Below are 19,815 nucleotides of genomic sequence, written 5' to 3'. Positions count from 1 at the left end.
TCATAAGTTGTAGGAGTAGAATTATGCCATTTGGCCCATCGAGTTATTCAATCATATCTAATCTATCTATCCCTCTAAAACCCCATTCTCCTGCCTTTTCCCCATAACCTTTGACACCTTTACTGATCAAAGTTTGTCAATCTCTGCTTTAAAAACACCCAATGAGTCGGCCTCCACCGACGTCTGCAGCAATGAATTCCACAGATTCACCACCCTGTCATGAACATGTTTTGGAACCACAGAATAGTCTTTATCAAAAAGCAATCTTTTAAACTTTAAATGTCTTTAGCTTTATTGATTTTCTTTGGTAGATTTGTGGTATTCATGTGTGTTTATTTTCAATAATAGATTCAAAAGTTAAATCACATTTTTCATTGTACAAGCTTGTCCTATGAACTGAAAAACTACCAGTTAATAAGGCACTTGGCAGTTTTACACCACAGACTTTCATTTCCTAAGAACTGAATTTATGTGACCCAATGAGCCTGAAATTTAGGGAGAAAACATTAATATTATTGGTCTGACCCAGTCTCCGAGAGGAATAAAAGGGCACTGAATCATTCAGTCGACCGTGTTATTTGTGTTAATGTTGATTTTATAAAATATTTATTTATTTTGGGCATAATATTACGTTTGGTGTTCAAATAGGATTTCAGTAAAGTGCACTTGTTGGCTGCAAATATTGCTGTAATAATTGAGATACAGAATTTGCTACTTTTTTTGCTGGAAGAGCTGTATCATTTTTGAGCTGAGGAAGTATTCAGTTTTGGAGACACAAGAAGCTGGAATCTAGTGTGCTAAAGGAATTCAACAGGTCAGGCAGCATCTGTGGAGGGACAAGCGACATTCACTTTTACCATTGTCGATGCTGAGTGACCTTTAAGGTGATGAATAGAAAGATCTATATATATCTTGTCAAGCCTATTGACTTAAGTGCCATTTTATTCAGTATCGCTGTAGTGCTAAATGAATTCAACTTGTCTCTTTAAGGAAAGCACATTTAAACTGGGGAACATTATGGCATTACATCTAACACATGGCATAAAATTACACTCAATGCCAAAAAACTCTCTGGAGAATATCTCATCCAAGTACTCCCTGATTCAGCAAGTATGATTCAGTGGATGTGTAGGAGGCAACTGCAGTTGCTGGTTTATACTGAAGATAGACACGAAATGCTGGAGTTACTCAGCACGTCCAGGCAGCATCTCCATCTTCAGTTTGAAAAAGGGTTCCGACCCAAAATGCCACCTATTCTTTTTCTCCAGAAATGCTGCCTGACCTGTTGAGATACGCCAGCATTTGTGTCTATCTTTGATTCAGCGGTGGTGTTTTTTAAATTGTTTGTTGTCAATTTTTATATTCTTTTCAGGACAAAATTGAAATACCTGAAATGCTCACTTTGTCTTTCACTCCCCTTTTTAAGTTATGCTACTTTTACACAAATTCTCCTCAAGTTTCTTTGGTATTGCTGGTTTTGTGAATTTAATGATGGTAATCTTGTGATGATGGAACTTTTGAAGCGGATTTTCCTGGGACATTTTCCGGGACATTTGTGCTATTTTCCATCTGTTGATGGATTTTTACTGTGAATTAAATAAAGATTTCAAGATTTGCTTTGATGTATTGGTTGCTCAGATGGTGGTAAACCATCATTTCAATAGGTTCCCAGGTGTGTAATAATATGCATGTGAGACTACTTAAAGAGGAGAGAGCTTTTTTTCATAAATTCTAGATTGATTCTCCTTGCTTGCTAAAGTGAATCGCATTCATAATTGAAAGGTATTTCTCTGCAGGAAGTTGATGCAGAGAATCTGAGAAGAACCTGTTTTTGTTTTCATATTTGGGAAATAAATATATTGTAACCATTTCTCTGAGAGATCATTGTTTATATATCAATCTATATCATAGATTTTCTTTGGTGTAAAATCTTTGGTTTCAATGGAAATTAGTATTTTCTGAAATATCAAGTCTTGAGTAAATTGAGTTTATTTTGTTTATTTGTTTTATTGTCACATGTACATCAACATTCTCCCTATTGAAGCATGCATAAAACACGTTGGGCGTGATGCTTCGCTGTCGTTTGAGCTGCCACTGGATTTCATCCTGTATGGAGTGATGGCATGCAAGCCCTGCCACAGCAACCGAGCGTCCGTCTCCAGTTTAGAGTGAGAGTCCCTTTTGGTCTTTTTGATGGATCTATCACGGTCGTATCTGGACTTCTTATATGAATCTCTTGATCTCTTTTGACACCTGATTTTAAAGTTTTTTCTGATACTTCCTTGAGACTTCTTTGTTGCTCTCAACACCTTTGTCGTGGCTCCCTGTCCTCTCTCACATCGCCCATCCCAGCATACGCAGAAGGGAGAGGATTTTGAAAGATTGGTGCACCATCGAGGCTAACCCTGAGCTTCCCATCCATGCTGACTTGAGCAATCTGCAAACTCTTCTGGTCTTCAGCCAAATCCCTGGAAGACTTTGACCCCAAGACTGAGTAGTGCAGAGCCTGGAAAGATGCCAACACCAATACCAACAATGGAGAGGTCATCACAGACCCCACAGTGAAACCACCGGGATTTGACCTCCATTGCGTGCAATGGTTAACTCCGAACAGGATCTGCACCCTCCATGCAAGAACATCCCATCACCTGCACAAGTGGGGATGACAGACAACCCTGCTTGCGACTGCAGATATCCAGACCAGACCATCCCACTCATCGCGAATGACTGCTCACTGAGGCTTTTCCCTGGTGGCATCAAGGCCATCCACCCAGCAACTGATGCTGCTCTGGCCTGGATGTCCACCCTTGACCTACAACTTTAGGCTGTGCACGCCATACACAAGAAGAAGTTGCTCTCTTGTGTTCTTTACAGTAGCTCAACAGCTGGTTAAATGAGGGAGAAGATGAGGGATGGGCTGCTGCTTTGGAGGACAGTGGTTAGCGATGAGAGGTTTGGGATAGCTTGGCCACACACAGTAACCGGTTAGGATGGATTAAATGGTAAATTGACTTTTTTTCCACATTCACAGATATTAGACTTCGGATAAATGTTTTTTGTTTCCCTGAAGGGGCTGCACTTTTTATAATACTCCATACTTTCTTGATTTCACTTCTTTTGTTGAAAAACATTACAATCTGGTGTTGTGTGCAATGCCATGGGAACTGAGCTGATAAAAAAAATATTCTTGTCTCTGACAGGTACTTTTTATAAGTGTCACACTTGCTTCCTGACATACTTTCCCTTCACACTTTGATGATGCCACGCTTTTGTCTCACTCACCATGAGCAATACCAGAATATAAAAGAAAACAGCTGCAGAGATCAGCTGGGGGCTTAGATGATGGTTATAAACCACAGGAACAGTTTGAGATTATTGCCTTGTAAAATCATTGGCGTGTAACGCTCCAATGTATCTTTTTATTCCCTTTCTAGTCTTGTACAGGGTCCTTTTACAGCGTTCTTTTCACAGAGATCTTTGCACAAAGACTGCGGAATTTAAGTATCAGTCTGAGAAATGCAACTAATAAAACCAGCTGTCAGGTATTTGCTTCTATGTCATTTGTCAATTACATTTGTTGGAAAAGCATATTGAAGGAATAGATAATAATGAACTAAAGGTGTATTTTGAGCAGAGGGAGTAGTGTCAGTGTAGCCTCTTTCTGCGTGTCTCTCATGCATGCTGTTTTTCTCACTTGTAAGTGCAGACCCCTCTGCACATGGCACATATACTATGTGTGTCCATTTAGTGACCATGTGCTGTCCCACATCTGTCTCCCTGGCATACATACCCCAGTTTCTTTCTTGTGCATGCCTGCCCTTTGTCTCTGTGAATGTGCAAAAAAAAAGAATTACCCAATTTTGAGGAACAGGACACTATTTATCCCGCTTTCTTCTCTTAAGAGTCCCTAGAGATCGAGGATGACTTACTTACACTCCAATTCTGAGGTACTGATTCGGCCAATATGAGATCAGCAGACACGAACACTCATGGAGCAGGAGGTGCCTGATGTGGTGGATGGATAGTTTTTGAGCTGGAATCCTCCACAGACAAATACATGCATTTATCCCTCAATCAGGAGTATTAACATAGATTATCTTTCATTGCTGTATGCGGCAAAACCCTGTCTGCAAATTAGTAGCTATAGTTCCTATGCAACGGTGACCACACTTGGGATGTTCACTACTTAACGATATCTTCTAATTGTGAAATACACCATATTATGCATATTTTAAAGAACTATCTGATTTCACTTTTGGATATTGTATGAAGGGGGTACTGTTTTCCTTGTGTCTCTGAGTTGTGGCGTCAAGAATGAAGAAAGGCCAAGAACACCAAGGGTCATTATTAATTCCCGGTGAAATCAATTATGTCCAATAGTTAGTACAAATTTAAATGTTACTATAGAGAGAACAGAATTGTGGTACGCTAGTCAATAATGGTTTAAATTTAAGCATTTCCTTTCAATATACAATTTTGACATTTGCACAAATGTTGTCTCCAATGCTTTTAATGCATCAGATTCAACCTTGACGATGTATTTATGGACGTTGTCAGTATTCCCCAGTTTCTTGCTAAGTAACCTATCATCATGCATGAACCTACAGAATGTGTGTCAGCAAGATGTTTTATCTTAAAGCCTCTTGAAGTCCTCGAATGCCTACTTTTCAACAAAAATCTGGAATGAAGGACAAAACGCCTGTTTCCCTTTCCCCTGACTCTCAGTTTGAAGAAGGGTCTCGACCCAAAACGTCACCCATTCCTTTTCTTCAGAGATGCTGCCTGACCCACTGAGTTGCTCCAGCTTTTTGTGTCTGTCTTCGGTATAAACCAGCATCCGCAGTTCCTCCCTACACACCTAAATGATTCCTCTTTTCGCTCACTCTCCCTCACACAATTCTTAAGGATCAGTTGTAGCAAATGTAACCTGCTTCAGGTTGTTGAACTTTTATCTCAATGCTTATTTGAAATGTCAAGTTGAAATTAACTTGGAATGCCATAGATTCTCTCACATGTCATGTGGCACATAGTTTTTTTTATATGAAGTGCTTTGTCAGTCTTTTAATAAAAATCTATTTTGAGACAGAGATCTTATCAGTCTGGCTTGCTTACAAATATGAAACAACCTGTACGGATTGGCAGCAACACTTCCTCCTCGATAACCATCAGCACAGGAGCACCTCAAGGTTGCGTGCTCAGCCCCCTGCTCTACTCACTCTATGCTCACGACTGTGCAGCTAGACACAGTATGAACTACATCTTCAAGTTTGCCGACAACACCACTGTTGGATGAATTATAGATGATGATGAGTATAGGAGGGAGACTGATCGACTGATCAAGTTGGTGCCAGAACAACAACTTTGCTCTCAACGTCGGTAAGACCAAGGAACTGATTGTGGACTTTGGAAGAGGAAGGATGAGGATCGATTGTCTTCACCGACGAAATGGTGGAGAGAGTCAAAAGATTAAAATTCTTGGGCCTGCGTATCTCTGAAGATCAGTCCTGGACCCAGCACATGCGATCATAAATAAAGCCCATCAACGCCTCCACTTCTTTAGAAGATTGTGGAGATTCAGTATGTCAATGAATACTCTCTTGAACTTCTACAGGTGTACAGTAGAGAGCGTATTGACTGTTGCATTACAGCCTGGATCGGTAACTTGAACGCCCAGGAACAAAGTAGATTATGAAAAGTGGTGAACACTCCCCACCATTGAAGGGATCGGCCGGAGTCGCTGCCTCAAAAAAAGCAGCTAACATCATCGTAGACTCACACCACCCTGGCCACATTCTCATTTCACTCCTGCTATTGGGAAGAGAGTATAGGAGCCAGAAAACTAACGTCCAGGTTCAGGAGCAGCTTCTTCCCTACAAACGTTAGGCTATTAAACACTACTACATCCAAATAGATTCCAACCATATAGACTGGGGGCATTATTTTTGGCTTTGCACTATTATTTTTATTTATTTGTCTTTGTTTATATATATATATATATATATATATATATTCATTTTCAATTTAAAATACTTTATTGGCATGATAAGATGCATCATTATATTGCCAAAGTATAGAACATAACATACATATTTAAAATGCATGAATATAAAAACAAGTATACAATGCATGGGTCGATATGCCCCTGTACATATATATATATATATATATATATATATTCACGCAATACATTTTTAGCTTTTTATCGATTGCTACTCGTTCTTGCAGTTGTATATATATATATATATATTTTTTTTTTTGCTGCTTATTATAGTGTTTACAGGGTACAATGTTTACATATCTGTTGTGCTGCTGCAAGTAAGAATTTCATTGTTCTGTTTCAGGACATATGACAATAAAATATTCTTGACTCTCTTTTCTCTGGACCTGTAAAGCACATACCCAGATTTAATATGAATCTATTTTAAGCATGATTTAAATTAGGGAAATTGTCTACCTTGAAAGCATGTACCAATGGTTGATCTTTGCTTGTCTGGAAGCCCTGATACTTTTTCTCTGCCATGACACTCGAGCATGGGTTTTGGTGGAGCTTTGAGATGATAGGTGTAAGAAGGAACTGCAAATGCTGGTTTAAACCGAGATAGACACAAAAAGCTGGAGTAACTCAGCGGGACAGGCAGCATCTCTGGAGAGAAGGAATGGGTGACGTTTCGGGTCGAGACCCTTCTTCTGAAGTAGGATCTTGTCCTGAAACGTCACCCATTCCTTCTCTCCAGAGATGCTGCCTGTCCCGCTGAGTTACTCCAGCTTTTTGTGTCTATCTTTGAGATGATAGCTATCCATAGCTCCTTGAGTTAGAGGCATTCAAAAAGATATTCAAGGCCAGAAAAACAGAGGCAAGTGCCAAAGGCTTGTATCAGTTTGGGAAAACAGTAACAGGCCAATGAAATCTCAGGATCCAAAAGGAACAAACTTTTATACAATATGCAAAGATTGTTATAAGTGTTTGTTGAAACTTTGGCAGTTAAAACTAATTTACATTCAATGGTGTTGCTGTTCTCTGGGTAATCCTATCCAAAGTAATCCCAGATGGTAGACTGGATATTTCTGAATTGACGAAAAGGTTCTGAAGTATTCTTTGACTTCATGTCAGTTTTAACTCGATAAACTGCTCCATTTTCTGTTTTGTCTCTAAAGGCAGTGATAGAGTCCTGCCAGTGTGAACAGATTTTTAAACAAATCGAGCCATATGTCAGTGTCAATGACTGATGGACATTTCAATTAGACATTCTAGTAGGGATCAAAGGTCTCCAGATGGACAGCCTGTCAGTGTAGTAATGAAACCAAGCTTTGAATGGTGTAGATGACACCATCTTCTGAAACTAAAGCCAACTCGCCCTACCCGTAAAGCATTCTTCGTGTACATTAATACTTCACCACAATTACCTCCTCAGTTGGTTTCTTAAATCAAATTTTGACCGAGTCTCACCCCGGACATTCCCTCTTCTCATCTCTCCAATCAGGCATGAGGTACAGAAGTGTGTAAACAAATCCCTCCAGAGTCAGGGACAGTTTCTTTCCAGCTGTTATCAGCTAACTGAACCATCCTGTCAACAACTAGAGAGTGGTCCTGACCAACCAACTGTCTCATTGGAGACCATCGGACCATCTTTAATCGGATTTTATCTTGCACTAAAAGTTATTCCCTTTATCCCGCATCTGTGCATAGCTTGATTGTAATCATGTATAGTCTTTCTGCTGACTTGATAGCACGCAGCATAAAATCTTTCACTGTACTTGAAAAGTACACTGTACACTGTACATGATAATAAACAAAACTAAACTAAAAATGGTAATTTGAAAGGATAGAGTAGATGAGTTCATAACATTACAGTCTGGGGAACGAATAACAAATTTATATTTATTTGGCACCTGTAACCCTCAGGAGATTCAAAAGTGCGACACAGCAAATGAGTTTCTTGATACAGTGCAATTTGAAAACAGGGCAACGAATCGCAGACAGTTTTGTTGATATAAATATTGGCATGAGCACCATGGGAATCACCTGCTTTAGACTTTAGCCTTTAGAGATACAGCACAGAAACAGGCCCTTTGGCTCACCGAATCCGTGCCTACCAGTGATCACCGCGTACATTAACACTATCCAACACACGAGGGACAATTTACGATTTTACTGAAGCAAATTAACCTACAAACCTGCATGTCTTTGGAGTGTGGAAGGAAACGAGCACCTGGAGAAATCCCACGTGGTTACAGGGGGAATGAGCAAACTCTGTACAGACAGCACCCGCGGTCAGGATCGAACCGGAGTCTCCGGTGCTGTAAGGCAGCAACTCTACCGCTGCGCCACTCCTGCACCACGCTCTACCGCCCCTGCTCTTCACATAATGCCATGAGATATATTGCATTTGCCTGAAAAAACTGGTTCTTTACTCTTTCACCTTTTGACAGGTATAAGAATGGAAGGATTTATGCTAATAGACTGGAGGTTGATTCCACAGGATTGAAAGTGCTACCAGTGAGAAAACTAACTAGTACATTCTATTCTATTCTACAATCACCTACATTTCTTCCTATCGGCATCACAATTAGCAACTCTTCAAACCTTTGGTTGCACCTGTTTTTTCATCTCTGGCCTTTGTCCAACCATCTGCCCAACAAAAACCCCCTCGTTTCACCTATTACCTTCCATGCTCTGTCCTGTCTCTCCTCTTTTCCATCTTTCTCCCCCACCCCCGCAAACAGTCTGAAGAAGGGTCCTAACCCTAGACGTCACGAATTTATGTTCTCCAGGGATGCTGCCTGACCCGATGAGTTCAACACTATTCGTCTTTTTTTTAAAAACTTGTGTACTGTTGTATTTAAAGAGGCAAATAAAGTATGCTGCTGGAGACAGGTTTATGGATCAGTCTACAAGGCATCTGACCCATCCAGAAATTGATCTAGTCCCTTTTACCTTCACAATTTTCTGCTCAATACTTGGCATGCTGACTTTCCATTACCTAGACTTCAACTTGACCAAGTCTCTGCCACGTTTACACCGGACATTGTTTTCCAACTACTCCTGGCTCTGGTCTTTTGGCATTCTTCTCTATAAATCACACTGAAGTTCTTCACCTGCTGTTTTTGCAAGCCTTGTGAAATACTTTTGTGTTTTACTACATATGGTTGTCATCATGTTATGTAACCAGAGAGGTAGTATAACCCTTTCAACTTAGGACTCCTTCCTAAACTTGTGCGCCTTTTGAAATGATCTTTATTTGCTAATTTATAGAATGTGGATATTGCACATTCCGAGGACAGTATTTATTGCTTATTCCTCGCCCTTTAGAGGACTTGCCACTTTGAATTGTTGTAATTACTAAGGCGCTCCCATGGTACTGTTGAGCACTCTAACTCCTCGTTAGGGGCATGGACATTCTACGGATGGCAAAAAAAACAAGGTTACCATTAAAGGGCCTGTCCCACTTAGGCGATTTTAAGGCGACTGCCGGCGACTAGGCTGTCGCCGAACGTTCGCCGGGGTGTCGTGGGCATGATCAAAGAGTGTCGTGGGCATGAGTCTTCAAAGAATCGTAGTGGATCTCGGCGCGTCGCTGAAAATTTTTCCAGATAGAAATTTCTCGGTGACAGCTGGCTTGTCGCCAGGTATTGTAGCTTATTGCGGGCGCTATCACATGCTGTCCCCAGGTTTGCTAGGTTGTCGCAGATGCATTTAGAAGCACATAATATTAAATTAAGTAAAGTCATTTGAAGATACCATAAAACACTTGTGTTTAACCAATTTATTTACCGTCAGGACATTTGACAGGTAGATTGGAGTCGACAGTTTAACGGTCAGGTAAGCGTGGGAATTTTGCGATGTTTCCGAAGACGGTGTAATCTCTTAGCCAGGTGCTAGTTTCACAAAAAAAGTAACTTGTATCGACCTGACTCGGCATTGTCGTGGTCACTGTTGTAGGGTAAAAGAAAATTTCGGCGATCTGCTACGACTTTCACAGTCGCCGGGAGTCGCCTAAAAAATCGCCCAAGTGGGACAGGCCCTTAAGGCTATATCTTTGTGGATGTAACAAGTTTCAGCTTGCATGTTTCAACTCAAGACGTATTGAAACATACATGCATTCTGGACCCCAGGTTTTGCTGCAAATTTACCTGTTATGAGTGTTTAGTTTATTAGTTTAGTTTATTGTTACATGTACCGAGGTACAATACAAAGTGCTGTGTTGCATGCTAACCAGTTAGCAGAAAGACTATACATGAATACAATCTAGCCGTCACAGTGTACAGATAAAGAATAAAAGGAATAACGTATACAGATACAGAATAAAGGGAATTAAGATAATCCGTGGGTCTTCAATGAGTATGACGGTAGCTCAGTTGTAGAAAAGAATAAAACAGAATACTTTATTGTCACATGTGACAAGTCACAGTGAAATTCTTTGCTTGCATACCTTCGCATAGTATGAGTCGCCCATAATGAGCGTTTACAAAGTTACAAATTCCAATCCCAGCCCCGCACCAGTTCCGCCTTTGTTCTTACCCCCTCCCTCACGGCGGTCTCTCCTCGCCGGATCCCATTGTCCATTGTTCTACCCCCTGTCATGGTGGGCCCCCCAGGCCAGGTCCCTTTGTCCATTGTTCTACCCCCTGTCATGGTGGTCCCCCCCAGGCCGGGTCCTCCTTTGTTCCTTCCCTCGGCAATGACGTCCTTACTTCACGTGTCCGTCCTCGTCCGTCAGTCGGCGCCATCATCTACCACCACACTGACCTTTTCACTAACACTGCTGGGTCCTCTCCGTGGCGCCGATCCAGGCCCCAACAGCGGGCACTGAGGCCCTGCCCCCGGCCCGCGAGGCCCAGCCTCCAACCTACCAGCTGCGAAGCCTGGGACAAGAGGCTTTGGCCTCGGCATTGCAGCAGCATCCACTGCACCTCCGGAAGGCATCAGCATTGTTGACAGAATGGTTCAGTTGCCTGATGACAGCTGGGAAGAAACTGTCCCATGAATCTGGAAGGGTGCATTTTCACACTTCTGTACCTCTTGCCTGATGAGAATGGGGAGAAGAGGGAGACTTGTCCTTGATTATGCTGGTGGCCTTGCCGATGCAATGGAAATTGTTATATGTACCAAAATGGAACAATGACATTTGTGATTGCAGCAGCACAACTGGTTTGTTAACGCAGAACTCCATTGATAACATATTAAACATAGAAAAAAATCAATAAATTTAAAAAAAAGAATACAGAACAAAGCCCAAAGTCCCTCATTAAACCTTAGACAGTTTGTAGTTGGGGCGTGTCGTGCTCAACAGCTTAATAATTTCTGAACCTGGAAGTCACTGTTGATGGGAATAAGTTGTTCCAGAACCTGTACTCCCGAGTGTTCCTGACTCTGATCCTGGGCCAGCCGCACACTGACCTCTGTTATATCCGTGTCTGCCAGCACAAGGCATCAAATGCAATCCATCCCGTCGGAAACAGGATTTACTACCGGACGACAAGCTGTGTTTTCCAACAGTAACAGTAATGCATATTTGACATTGTGAAGAAGCATTTCTGCAGGTCAGAAGTCAAGAGGTCATTTTTTTAACAATGAAGGGTTAGCAAAATATTTCTAAGTCAGGATGGGTGTGACTGGGAGAGGAACCTGAATGTGGTGTTGTTTCCATGGACAAGTGTAGCAGGTATTTCTTGGAGGTAGAGGTCACTGGTTTGAAAGGTGCTGTTGGGGTAGCCCAACAGTAGCAGTGGTAGTAACTAAATTTCCCAATAATTTCCCATTTTAATGATGTTCTCTTAAGTAGCACAGGTGCCGTTCCTCTTTTTCAAATGTGCAACTTGGGGCCATTGGGTTTTGTGTTATCGTTCTTATCTGTAGTATCTCCCCTTGTAGTGACTGTTATCCCAGGGCTTATTGATATGAAACTAAAAATATGTTTGGTATGATATAACTAAGTTGTCATTGTTGTTTTCTCTTCCCCACTTGGTAGGAAACCTCGTCTCATGGCTTAGAGCACAATTGCCAAAAATTATCTCTCACAAACAAAATCCAAGTGTAAACACAGCCTGCCACAGATGTCTGAATCATATTTCTGTAATCGTCTCGCATCTCGAACACCATCAGGGGAATATAAATAAACCACCTATTCAAGTTCTACGAATGAAGGTAGGTGTTACTGATAGCAGCACTGTCACACATTATTCTGATATATCCACTGTTTTAAGAGAGACATAATTTTGTGATTTAGAAATGGAATTCTTAATGTCTTAAGTTTAGAAAGATGACGAGGGACCTCATTAAAATTTACCGAATAGTGAAAGGTCTGGATAAGGTAGATGTGGAGATGATGTTTCAACTAGTGGGAGAGTCTAGGACCAGAGGCCATAGCCTCAGAACAAAAGGGCGTACCTTTAGAAAGGAGATGAGGAGGAATTTCTTTAGTTAGAAGGTGGTGGATATGTCGAATTACTTGCCACAGAAGGCTGCGGATGCCGTCAATGGATATTTTTAAGGTGGAGATTGACAGATTCTTGATTAGTACGGGTGTCGGGGGTTAGAGGAAGTCAGGAGAATGGAAGGGAAGGTAGATCAGCCATGATTGAATGGCGGAGTAGACTTGATGGGCCGAATGGCCTAATTCTGCTCCTATGACATGAACTTGTGTAATAATTATTTCTGCTGTACAACTAAAGGTTCAGTTCATGTTTATGTATGAATAAGAACCCAGGAACAATCAAATTGTCAGACATTTCGACACAAATCAAGGGAGCAGACCTTTTGGTCGACTGCACCTACACTGACCATCAAGCACCCATCTACTCATCCCATTCTTAGCATCCCAATCAACTATTTTCCTTCCCACTTTGATTCCTCTGTCACCCACTTTCCCCAGGTGCAATTTACAGTGGTCATTTGCTTGGCATGTTGGAGGAAACTAGAGGACCCAGATGAAAAGCATTCAATCACCCGGGAACATGCAAAGTCCACAAGACTACCCCTAAGATCGGGATGAAGCCTGAATCTGTGGTGTTGTGAGGCACCAGTGCTGAGTACTGCAGTAGTGTTTAACTGAGAACTTAAGTATGTTAAACCAGCTAGTTTGAGAATAAAGCCACCTGGATGACTGGTAGAGTGCATTTAAAATAAAAATTACATAACAAATTTAAGCTCTTATTTCCAAATCTTTTAAGATATCCAGTTCAGGACAGGCAATTGTGAGAGGAATTCAGCGCCAATGAGATAATTTGTTTGTATAGAATACAAGCGAGTCCTATTTGCTCCACTTGTTAATTTTCAGACTAGTTTTGATTGAGAGATGTCAACACACTGGTATCAGCTCGAAATCATGAACAGGGAGTCAATAGGAAAACCTCAACATGAACATAATTTCATCAAATTAGACTTCAGAGGTACAGCGTGGAAACAGGCTCCTTGGCCCACCGAGTTCGTGCTGACCAGTGATCACCCCTACCTTAGCACTATCCTACACACTGAGAACAATTTATAATTTTACTGAAGCCAATTAACTTACAAACCAGTACGTCTTTAGAGTATGGGTGGAAACCCGAGCATCCACATGATCACAGGGAGAAAGTAGAAACTCCGTGCAGACTGCACCCGGAGTCAGAATTAAACCTGGGTCTCTGGTGTTGTAAGGCAGCAACTCTACTGCTGAGCCACTGTGCCGCCCATACGCAACTGTGCACTTGATTAAGCAATCCTGTTATTTGTAAAAATGCACTTTTAACATGACCAGAAATAATAATTTAATACAATTAATATGAAAAGATTCTAAATCTGAGAAGAAAGTGGAGCATCATAATTACTTTGTCGAATCTCATTTTATCACAATTTAAATTTTATTCAATTCCATAATAATGAGGTTAATTTTGTGGGTTTTAAGATTTCTTAATTTGTTTTCAATATGTTGATCTGAAATGTCTTTAATACCTGAAGAAAATGTGCGTTTTGGACATGTCACACAAGAACTGGGAAAGAACTGTGTTTCTGCTGGAAATTATGCAGTGCTGAGGTTCTGTGCCTGGGTGGTGCTAGTGTGCTTTATGATGAACTTCAACCTTATTGTTAACCTATATTAGTAAAAAGCTAGCAATGAAACCAAATACTTAACAAAGCCAAAAAAACATTATGAATTAGGTATTTCTTTTATCTACAGAGATCTTGTTTCATGTCCACTTGTAATTGCAATCCTGTAATTTTGCTTAAGTTTGCAATGTTTCTGGTAAAACTATTGTATTGTTACTGTTGACAGAATGCACCAGTAGAAAATGACATAATACCGTTTAAGGCACTGGCAGATTCAGTCATGTGTAAAGGTTAATGAAAACTTTTATTTAATGGATCTTTCTTGGAAGTCCTTTATTTTTCGCAATGCTGCCTGAAATACATGAATAATGTGGTGGGTGAACGTTACTAGATTATTTATTCGGAGGCAAGTAGGTTAGTAATGGTCAGTCTGAAACTACTGATTGTCATTTATACCCATTGGACTTTTGGAAGACAATTTCCTATTTTCCCTGTTTAGGTTAGTTTAGAGATACAGTGTGAAAACAGGCCCTTTGGCCCACCGAATCTGCGCCCACCAGTGAACCCGCACACTAACACTATCCTACACACGCAGTCACATGGAGAACGTACAAACTCCGTACAGCCAGCACCCGTGGTCAGGATTCAACCCAGGTCTCTGGTGCTATAAGGCAACAACTCTACCGTTGCGCCACCATGCTACCTGTTTTGATGTTAAATGCCACCAGAGCTAGAAGTGGTTGACTCTCAACTGCTCACTGAAATGGCAAGGCCCAGTTGTACAAAATTGCATTGAAGAAACAACATAAGAGTGCCACCACTTGCCATTTATCCTCTGGGTTACGCGCACCATTTTGACTTGGAAAATGATCGCCATTCTTTTGCTGTTGCCTGGTCAAAATTTTTGAACTTGCCTGACAGCCGTACTGAGAGCGCGATCGCCACAAAACCCTCAGTGTTTACCTGGTCTGAATGTGGCCCGTTTAGGTTATGTCAAGTTCAATCACTGGGTTTTAAATGTCTGTGTAGCCAACAATACCAGTGTTGCATAAAAAATTAATAAAAAGCCAATTGCTATTGGTTATAGGGTTCTACAATTATAACAACAGTATTTTGTAGGATTTTGTACTTAATTATTATCAAAATCATGCAAGAGATAGGACAGACAGTCAGAATCTTTTTCCCAAGGTGGGAATGTCAAAGGATACAGTCCATAGCTTTAAGGTGAGAGGAACGTTTAAAGGAGATGTGTGGGGCTTTTGTGGTGCATGCTTTAAACATGTTGCCATGGGTGATGGTAGAAGGAAATACGATAATGGCATTTTAAGAGGAATTTAGACAGATGGATATGCAGGGAATGGAATGAATGGATCATGTTCAAGTGCAAGGGATTAGTTTAACTTGGCATCGTGGTCGTCGCATGCCTTGTGAGTCGAAGGGCCTGTTCCTGTGCTGTTCTATGTTCTATTGCACTTTCATGTCTGGTACAATTGAAGATTTCACACATAAGGATTTTTTACAACTTCCCGACATTAAGACAGGCTGAATCAAGTGTATCCCATTGACTGTGAAGGACTTTTATTATGAAAAGCCCTATGTCAATGCATGTGTTCGGTGTGTTGCAGTCCAGGGGCTGAATCTCCGTTTATTTTCAAAAGCAGTCCCATTTAATGTGCATCCTATCGTCCAGTCTATTTATATATGAGGCCTATTGTTTATAGTCACAGACTGAAACCCCAGTGATTCTGGGAAACGAGAGAGAAAAAAGGCAAGTTCATTGGCCTATGAATTCATTAATTATAACATTTCTTATCTGAACACTTTCTGTTTAAGGAAGGGATACTATCATACATCTTTTTTTAAAAATTAGTCCAAAAGAGATGCAAGTCCAGTGTCCTTTTCTACAAAATGTCAGGATGCAGCAATGAAACAATTTGGAGTTAAGTTCTTCATAACTTGGAAGCAACATTTTGTAAGTCTTGGTTGGCCCTTTGTCTGTTTGTTGTGGAATTGTTCTGCAGTCAACTGTTGAGGAGATTCAGCATAAAGCAGTGTTTTCGGTGCTATACCCAACACAGAAAGAGGCCATTGTGCCCAATGTCTTCTCTTTTTATCAGTGCAATAATCAGGAGAAGGGAATCAATCTGTTCAGTTTTTGCAGTTTTCTCTTATCTTAACACCCTGGCATTCACAACACTCGTTTAACTTGATGGATTTGTGGACAATGAAGAAGTATGCACATTGAGGCTTGAAATATATTGCTTTGATTTCTTAGAAACGGTTCTCTGTTGTATTTATTTGGTTTTAAAACATCTATTAATCAGAACAAGTCCACTTGGGAGGATCTGATAGTAAACAGAGTTGTACTTTTTTTTCAAGCAAGTGCTGGCTGGCATTTGTGCCTTGTTGAGTACCTCATTGCTAACCAAAGATAATAGAGCGGAGCAAGATAGACCACTCTGTCGAAATCACCTATATTGAAGTGCAATACGCAAAGGAGCCATTTTAGTCGGCAAAACCTGCCGTCTGTTATGCCTCTCTGTGCAATCAGTGTTGTGGGGGAACAGTATGTGTGATGATACATTAAAAATGCAGAATATATCTCATCTATCAATTCACAGATTTTTGTTATTTTTCTTTTTAAATGTTTCTGCAAGTTTCTGCCTACTGAAATGGTGCCATGACATACTGCGGTTTTTAGGGTCGAGTGGTCTATCCTGCTCTGCTCTATTATCTTTGTTGCTAACCATCTCACAATGTATAGAAACAGCATTGTTTTGTTCTTTTACCACTATTGGATCCATGATCTATTGATCTATATGCAGTACAGAATGCCACTGTAGATCCTTCTTCCCTGTGGCTATCAAACCGTACAACTCGTCCCCCTTCTGTCATGGGGTAGACTCCTCCCAGTGAATGGCGTGCAGTTAAAGTACCACCAACTTAATCTAACCCACAAGTGAACGTGCACAGGCCTCCAGGTTTGAGAATTTTAAGCATTCACAAAATTGAAAATTACTTCTCGACTGTACAAATCCTTTCATTCAACCACTCTAGTGTGAAATGCAACTGAAAATTTGTGGGATCATGCAATAAGTGGGTGAACTCTTGTCTTAAGACTCAAATCCCTTGTCCCATATTCTTCAACCAGAGGGAATGTCCTAGGCGTATGGCAGTAAATCATTCTCAGAATTTTGTATGGTTCTGAGATTACCTATTAGATATGTGTTTATAGCTGTTAATTCCGAACTCAATATTTGGAATGTTTATTGCATTAAAGGTGCAATGTAAATGCAGGTTTTTCTGGTATTTTCTAAGAAACTGGTGCAGCTTTCAATGCATTCGCTATTGTGTGTGCATCATTTTTGATAAGCGTTGGAGTACAGCTTAACGCTGTTTTGTTCTATTCCTTGATACTTGGGACTTGACGCACTCAGTTTAATCTGACAGTTTGAAGAGAGAATAGGGACAGGAAAATCTCCTGCACCACTATTTAGCAGAAAATAACAATTTCAAAACAGTGAAACATTGCACTTTTTGCTAACAGTAATTGTTGATTTTGAAGACTTCCTTGCTTTCTAGAGTCGGGAGAGTAATTGCTGAGATTTATGGATTGGATGTGAGCACCTTCAAACTGATGACAGTAGTCAATATAAAGTAAGTTAATGTTCTAGCTAGTGGTGGAGTTGTTCAAATCCTTTCACTTGCTTATTCTCCAGCGTGAAATATAAGTGACAATTTGTGGAATCATGAAAGAAATTTTAACATTTTATTTTGTGATTTGGATGTCAATTTTCTCAGGGTTATAGACAATAGACATAGGTGCAGGAGTAGGCCATTCGGCCCTTCGAGCCAGCACCGCCATTCACCGTGATCATGGCTGATCATCCACAATCAGTACCCTGTTCCTGCCTTCTCACCATATCCCGTGACATGAAACTTTTATAATCACTTTAAGGTAGGAATTGTGTTTAAGTTAAACACTAAGTGCGGGAGTAACTTAGCAGGTCAGGCAAAATCTCGGGAGGACATGGAAATGTGCCGTTTAGGATATGGACCCTTTTTCAGACTTTGTTTGTATTCATTGCTAAGCATCCAGTGGTCCAATGATATGTGTCTAATGGTCTCATCTAGAATTTCAGTGCATACATTTGTATATTTGCATATTTTCTCAGCGTGTACTGATCATATCATATCATATCATATATATACAGCGCGGAAACAGGCCTTTTCGGCCCACCAAATCCGCGCCGCCCAGCGATCCCCGTACATTAACACTATCCTACACCCACTAGGGACAATTTTTACATTTACCCAGCCAATTAACCTACAAATATGTGCCGAATAATCTTTAAATGTTTTTTTTAATCTTCATCCTATAATTAAGATATCCAGACTTTTTTGAAAAAATACTTGGTTGCTGTCTAAGCCTTAATTTGGCCGTGTACATTTGAGGACTGACAGGATAAAAAATGTTTTATTCTGAAGTTAAAAAGATGTTTGTCCTACTTGTGGGGGTGATTTTCTTTTTAAAACATCAGAGTTTTTGATCTCTTGGTAGTTCTGTTTGGTTCAATAAGAGCATTTGTTGGAAAGTAAGGAACTGCAGAATGTCTGATATTTTTAATATTAGAGCTTTGGCTTTGATTCAGTGATCGTTGTCTCGCCTCAAAATCAGACGGCGGTGGGCTCTGCCTGTTGGCTGTTTCTTTTTTCAGTATTTGGCTAAAACATCCTTGTATTGGGAGAGCGCTGTGCAGTCTCATATCCTATCATTTGTTTTTTTGGTGGTTGTGATTAGCCCAGTTCGCATATTTATTGAAAATGAAGCCGAGTTAACTAATTTTGCCCCGGCTTGTATCAGTACTGGACTAACCCAGAGAGAAACATCTGCTAAGTTCCCAACTCTTGTTTGTTTTGCAATGACAATGCCGTGAAGTATAAGCATGTGGACCGTGATGAAGTCATATATTATGCAATAGACAAATGCACCTACATCTGGACTTGTATATGAAGAACAATCACCAAAGTAAGATATGAAAGTCTTTAGACTTTAGAGAAAGAGCGAGGAAACGGGCCCTTCGGCCCACCGAGGCCACACTGACCAGTACGCTGGAACTGTTCTATGCACTAGGGACAATTTACAGAGGCCAATTAACCTACAAACCTGCACGTCTTTGGAATGTTTTAGGGAACCAGAGCACCCGGGGAAAACCCATGCGGTTACAGGGAGAACGTACAAACTCCGTACAGCCAGCACCCGTAGTCATGATCGAACCCAGGTCTCTGGTGCTGTAAGGCCGCAACTCTACCACTGCGCCACCATGCTACCTTTTTTGATGTTAAATGCCACCAGAGCTAGAACAAAGTGGTTGACTCTCAACTGCCCACTGAAATGGCTCGGCCCAGTTCCATTAATTCCATAATGCTCGGTGTCTTAGTCATTCAAGTACTTGTCCAGGTGCTTCTTAAATATGTTGTTCTTGCCGCCGCCGCCGCCGCCTCCTTTGGCTGTTTCTTCCAGAATCCAACTATTCTTTGTTTGGAAAAACTGTCCGCTCAAGACCCCTTTAAATCTTGAACCTGTCCTTAAATCTCACCTTGAACCTGTGCATTCTAGTTTTAGACACACCTACCTTGGGGGAAAAAAGACTGTGACTATCCATTTTATCGATGCCCCTCAAGATTTTGTAAGCCTTTAGAAGGTCATCCCTCAAGCCTCCTGCACTCAAGGAGAAACAATCCCAACCAATTCAGTCTCTCCTCCATAAGTCAAACCCTCTAGTCTT

The 19,815-nt window shown here is 40.8% G+C and overlaps 1 protein-coding gene across 2 annotated transcripts in view; it reads left to right on the top strand.

Annotated features, from left to right (window-relative positions):
• The window catches only part of raraa (retinoic acid receptor, alpha a), a 524,616-nt gene that overhangs the window by 8,204 nt on the left and 496,597 nt on the right, over positions 1-19,815 (top strand). For both annotated transcript variants that reach the window (XM_078424857.1, XM_078424854.1), the window contains exon 2: positions 11,970-12,145. The gene's annotated coding sequence lies outside the window, so the exon portion shown is untranslated. The remainder of the gene's footprint in view (positions 1-11,969; positions 12,146-19,815) is intronic.

This window comes from Rhinoraja longicauda, chromosome 29 (assembly GCF_053455715.1).
Source record: "Rhinoraja longicauda isolate Sanriku21f chromosome 29, sRhiLon1.1, whole genome shotgun sequence".
NCBI lineage: Eukaryota > Metazoa > Chordata > Chondrichthyes > Rajiformes > Arhynchobatidae > Rhinoraja > Rhinoraja longicauda.
This window is presented reverse-complemented; position numbering and strand designations above follow the sequence as displayed.